Raw genomic sequence first — 6,859 nt, forward strand, 5'->3', positions numbered from 1 at the left:
TGCACACTTAACCCTATAGACCCCTGGACTTTTTGAAGACTCTGCTAACTACCTCCATCCTGTGGGCTCCTGATTGCACAGGAGACAACGCATCTGTTACTGGTCACCTTGTGATAAATGCCCGATCCCTGCTCCCTTCTTTTCTATAGATAAGCTTTACTTTTGAGAACCCACAACTGTTCACGAATCCTCCCTAAGGCTGCATTCACACCTAGGCGTAGGCGATTTGCGGTGTTTTGTACCGTGATTTTCCACGATAAATTGTGCCGTTTTGTACCGCGGTTTTGTATAGGTCATTGTCAGCTATGGGAAACGCCGAAGCCGCCCGATACGCGCAACAAAAAAGGGTCCGGGACTTGTTTCAGCTTCAGGCGTTCGGCGTGGAGATGTGAACCATCTCCATAGAGAACAATGTTATTTTTCCCCTCCAGCGTATTGTAGCGTCGCGCTTCAGGTGACAAAACGCCTAGGTGTGAATGCAGCCTTAAACTAACAATCCCACACCGAAAGCTATCCTTCTAGTCGTATGATCCTGGCCCCAGCACTGTTGTTGCAGTAATTTTGTTGCCAATCAAAATGTTTATAAAGCAGCACCCTTGAAAAAAAGATTGTTACCAGTCTAAGGGGCTTTGATTTTAATCTTCAAGAGCCAAGAGTTACAGATACCGAAGGATCTTTACCATTCAACAAACTGCTGATGAAAGTATTGATGTGTAGAGGCTGGAAGATAGAACAACAGACAGCTGGGGATCAGGCAGCTGATAATCTTGCAAGTGTGTCAGATGGTGAAAATTCTTTGGTGGCCACAGATCTTGAAGAGAGCAAAACTCAAAGTCAGCACCCACCGGACCACTAAGCATTAAGCATTATTTTCAATAAACATGTTAAAATGTACATTTTAAGCCTGAAATTACTTGGGGAACTATTTTTCAAACCTCTACTTTCAGTAAAAACACAATAAAACTAATTTTAGTGTCCACAAACACAGTTTCTTAATTGTACAGAACAGGACAGGGTCTATGGGCCAGATTCAGGTAGAAGTGCGGCGGCGTAACGTATCGTAGATACGTTACACCGCCGCAAGTTTTCATCGCAAGTGCCTGATTCACAAAGCACTTGCAATGAAAACCTACGCTGGCGGCCTCCGGTGTAAGCCCGCGTAATTTAAAGGGGCGTGTGCCATTTAAATTAGGCGCGCTCCTGCGCCGGACCTACTGCGCATGCTCCGTTTCGTAACTCCCGCCGTGCTTTGCGCGAAGTGACGTCAGTTTTTCGAACGGCGACGTGCGTAGCGTACTTCCGTATTCCCGGACGTCTTACGCAAACGACGTTGATTTTTAAATTTCGACGCAGGAACGACGGCCATACTTTATACAGCAATACGTTTGCTGTGTAAAGTTAAGGCACCCAAAACGATGACTAACTTTGCGACGGGAAACTAGACTAGCGGCGACGTAGCGAACACGAAAAACCGCCGTGGATCGCCGTAACTCCTAATTTGCATACCTGACGCTGGTTTACGATGCAAACGATGCCCTATGTTCTTAAAGTGATACTAAAGTTTAGATTTTTTCGTTAAAAATAACAAACATGTCATACTTACCTGCTCTGTGTAGTGGTTTTGCAGCTCCTTTTCTTGGGTCCCTCTTCCTTGCTCCTGGCCCCTCTCTCCTGTTGAGTGCCCCCACAGCAAGAAGCTTGCTATGGGGGGACCCAAGCTGAGCCGCAGCTCCCCGTGTCCATTTAAACACCGAGCTGCATTTTGGCTCTGCCCCCTTTCTCTCCTCATTGGCTCACTGACTTTGATTGCTCCCCCTGCTGCCTCTGCCAATGAGCAGGGGAGTCCCAGACAGCCGAGTCTCTTGTGCAACATCGCTGGACCTAGATGGACCTCAGGTAAATAATTGGGGAGTTGAGGGGGGCTGCTGCACAGAGAAGTTTTTTTTTTATCTTAATGCATCATTAAGATAAAAAACCTTTTGCCTTTACATCCATTTTAACAATTGGTAATATACAGCTACTGTACCTTCAGATGACTGGACACTGACAAAAAAGCTGTGGGGACATTCCCTATATAAATCCTCCAACTCCCAGCAAACCTCGTTTTTTTGCTAGTGTCCTTGGGTAATGGGTCTCTTCTGTCTACTGAGAGAAACGTACCTCTCCTTTTGATGAAAATTTGTATTCAAGATTCTTCTATCATGCTGTAGCTGCTCCATAGCCACTGTGGCTCCTTCCCAGACGACGTTTCGTCATTAACAGACGTTCTCAAAGACGTATGCCTATTGAGAACGTCTGTTATTGACGAAACGTTGTCTGGGAAGGCGCACACTGACGTCCCCGCGTTCCATCTGAAGGAGGAAGGGCTCCTATTGCTGGCCAGCATACATACACGCTTTTAATCATGAGATGTTTGTAAGTACATGTCTTATGCATTTTTATTAAATATTTCGTACGGTATCACGCTATGGTCCATTTTTATTTATATACCGAGGATATGTTCAATCATCGATGTGGTGCAATTTGAGATCTGCTCCCTGGATCCCTCCCCAGTCTGATGCTAATCTGATGTGGAGCCCATTGAATAGAATCTGTCTACATGCCTAATGTTTGGGTGGTTCTGGTAAGCGGCTTTCAGTTTGGTGGTGGTGTGTTCACACTGAAGTTTTGCTGACACATGCTGGTGCTGCTACAAACTTTTTATTGGACTGAGCCTAGGTTCACACTGCTGCGAATTCCAAATCGCGGTAAAATGCACGATTTTACCGCAATTTCGCGGCCGCGATTTTGCCGCGATTTTGCCACGATTTGCCGCGATTTCGGCCGCAATTTAATGTAAATCGCGGCCCGAAATCGCAAAAAGTAGTACAGGAACTACTTTTTGAAATCGCAGATGCGGAGTCGCACTGATTAGGACAGTGCCATTGCCGACAATTGCCGCCGATTTGAGATGCGATTTGACATGTCAAATCGCATCTCAAATCGTTCCAAATCGTACCCAGTGTGAACCAGGGCTGAATGTGCTTTTATTCATATTATCTATTATCATTGCTTTTTACCAGCCTGATATCTGGTTTCCTACTTGGCGCAGTTTACTTTTATATTGTTCTGGTGAGTGGCCAATTTAATGGGTGAAGGAATCACTGAACACATTGGGTATGGTGGAAGACTCTGAAGATTGCAAGGATCTCTTATCACTTATGAACTTTTTTTTTGCTTCATCACTATTATTTAGACTCACGGGGTTCATCAATTAGTTTATTTGATTTTCAACTTCATCTTTAAAAATAATTTTTTTTCACTTAGTCATGTTTATATGTGGTTGTGTAAACAAGACATTTATTCACTGCAGCGCTGCTCAATATTTCTGACACTTAATTCGTTTTTTGGAGTCACTATTAGTGTTGCTCACGAATATTCGCATTGCGAATATTCGACTCGAATATAGCATATTCGAGAAATCGCGCTATCTTTCGAATTTCGCGGTGAATATTCGCAATTCCGAATATTCGCATTTTTTCAATTTGATTTTTAAAACAGATCACATCCTATCGACGTCTAAAAGCATTGCTGGTATGATTAGAGACCCTGGGCCGAGTAGCTAAGCTGAGGCGATCCTTTTATGTTGCCAAATTGAAAAAAAAAACATTGCGATTTTTCGCTATTGCGAATGCGAAAATGATTGCGAATTTTCGATAACTGTGGTAGGAGAACTCTGATTGTCTCTGATGCAAAAGGGGGGGGCTTTGTGTATGTTTCTGTTATGAATATTTGTATGTTTGATATTATTTTTTTTTGTAAGAAGGAAAAAATTGCGCATGCCTTAAAAAAAGGGGAGAATACAGCAGCAACTCAAAAATGTTATACAACATAATTTAATACAAGACAGAAAATGGAGTCGCTCTACAAGAATAAAAAATATGTCTAGTGACAAGACATGTGGGCAAATTATAAAATAAGCAAGCGCAAATAACTTGTGAAATACACAGTGAAACAAATATATAAAGAAATATAGTCCCAATAATAGAAAAATAATCTTTCATAAAAATGTCTGATATGTGAAGTGAAAAAAAGTCCAAAGCATGCAGCATGAACGTGTTCAATCTTCAAGGTGTTTGATTGACAAACGGCTGTGACAGATGGATAGAGTAAAGAATCACCACCAATGCAAAACACTTTTTATTTTGTATTGTAAAATATCAAGAATATTCTGAGCCAATCAGAGTGCTCCTTCTGCATTTGCCGAATATTCGCAATTATTTTGTATTGTAAAATATCAAGAATATTCTGAGCCAATCAGAGTGCTCCTTCCGCATTTGCCGAATATTCGCAATTATTTTGTATTGTAAAATATCAAGAATATTCTGAGCCAATCAGAGTGCTCCTTCCGCATTTGCCGAATATTCGCAATTATTTTGTATTGTAAAATATCAAGAATATTCTGAGCCAATCAGAGTGCTCCTTCCGCATTTGCCGAATATTCGCAATTATTTTGTATTGTAAAATATCACGAATATTCTGAGCCAATCAGAGTGCTCCTACAGCATTTGTCGAAATTGCGCAGTAAATATCGCATTCGCATGTTGCGATATTTCGATAAAATATCACGAATATTCTGAGCCAATCAGAGCGCTCCTCCAGCATTTCTCGAAATTGCGCAATAAATATCGCATTCGCATGTTGCGATATTTCGATAAAATATCACGAATATTCTGAGCCAATCAGAGTGCTCCTACCGCAGTTATCAAAAAATCGCAATTATTTTCGCAATCGCAATAGCGAAAAATCGCAATCATTTAATTTCGATAAAATATCACGAATATTCGAATTTAGCGAATATATCTCGAATAATCGAATATGGCATATTCTGCTCAACACTAGTCACTATATTTATTTGTGCACATACTGCAAGATCACCACATATGAATTTCTTGAGAGTTTGGAATACAAGGATAATTTTAATAGCATTAAAGAAGAGCTCCAGTCTCCCCCCAAAAAGTGAAAAGTCAGCAGCTACAAATACTGTGCTTTCTGAATGGTCCTGCAGTTATCTGTGTCACTCTTGTGTCCCAGAAGGCATCAGGGGGAAGGAAGAGGGGCCGGAGATCGTTGTAGATCGCCGTGGCAGTCGAACCCGGAAGTGGGAGCGGATACCTGTCAAAACCAGGTACCCGCTCCCCTCTCCCCCCTTCCCCCAAAAAGTGCCAAATGTGGCAGTGGAAGGGGAGGGGGGGGGGAGAGTGCAAACAAACTGAGCTTTTCCTTTTGGGTGGAGCTCCTCTTTAGGGCCCATTAACACCAGTGGGCATGCATTATGCTTAGTATAACACATTACAGCTAGTGCACTGCAGAGGGGCAGTGTAATGTGTTGTTACAACATAATGCACCGTGTGTGTATTAAACCCAAAACCAAAAATGTGATGTATGCGGCTTACCAATCATTAGATGTGGTAGTTGCGTTGGTTTTCTTTTTTTTGTCTTTTCACCTCCTGTTTTAACCGAATGATCTGTAACACATCTCCAGTAACACACCTCCTGTATTAGAGCGCCCCCACTCTGAATGAAGAAGTACAGGGGGCAACTGTGGACAGCAGCATTGTCACTATGGGGGGGAGGGGAGTGTTTGATGTATTAGAACAGGGGTGTCAAACTCAATTTCAATGGGGCCACATCAGCATTATGATTGTCCTCAAAAGGGCCGGTTGTATCTGTAAGATTAGATGTCCAGCGCATCTCCTCCCTTTACATTAAATGTCAAGAGCCACCCCCCCATCATAAATTGAGTCCCCCACTCTCCTCCCTTACATCACAGTGCACCCCCCTTACCTTATGCTGCTGGGAAGAAGCTGGATGCATTGCTTGAAAGCAGAAAGTAAGGGTCTGGAGGAGGACCAGAGGAGGGCTGGAGCTCCCCTGCAGCTGCAGGAGAGGTGCGAGGGCCACATGAAATGGGCTGGAGGGCGCGTGTTTGACACCTGTGTATTAGGTGTCAATACAAATTGTGGCCAAACTCCAGCTAAGGCCCCTTTCACGTGTACGGATCCCGTGAGGATCCGTACATTTGTATCAGCTTGCTCAGCGGGGATCGCTCTGTTGATCCCCGCTGAGCCGGCAGATGACAGAGCAGGGACCGCCCTGTCAGATCTCCGCTCTACACTATGGGGGGATCGCATAAACACGGACCGCCTGTCCGTGTTCATCCGATCCGCTCTGCAGACGGGTGGAAAAATAGGATTTGCAGAATCAGAGGATTGCGGACACTGATGAGATCGGGTGTCAGCGGATGTCATCCGCTGACACCCGCAATCTCATAGGGATTATTGTATGTCCCTTTTTCATCCGTAAACGGATGCATGAAAAAGCAGACATACGGTCCGCAGGTGTGAAAGGGGCCTTACACTTTATAAGTACTTACAGCATCCCTTTTGGGATAAAGGATTTACATAAATAAATAAAAGCTGATCAAGATGAAAATAGAAGAAAGAAAGCCTAAAAAAGAAAACAAATGCAGCCATCACATTTAAGAATTGGTAAGCTGCAATACAATACATTTTTGCTTTTGTATTTAATACTACTTTTCATTCTCTGCAGTAAGGTAATAAATGCCCCACTACTTGTTCTATCTTCTTCTTCCTCCCTAAATTCTTACCTGGCTCCACTACTCTAGTTCTGTCTTGGCTGCAGCACCGTTCTTTCACTTGCTGGTCTCACACAAGACACTGAGGGCAGCTGAGCCATGGGATCCTGCTCCTCTCAGTCAAACTCCTGTGAGAAGAGGGGATGTGGCATACCAGCGCTGTGTGTGTCTATGTACACACACAGCCTGGTGCCTTCTTAGCACCCGGTCGCTGAGGAGGCA

This window comes from Rana temporaria, chromosome 2 (genome assembly GCF_905171775.1).
Source record: "Rana temporaria chromosome 2, aRanTem1.1, whole genome shotgun sequence".
In the NCBI taxonomy this organism is placed as follows: Eukaryota; Metazoa; Chordata; class Amphibia; order Anura; family Ranidae; genus Rana; species Rana temporaria.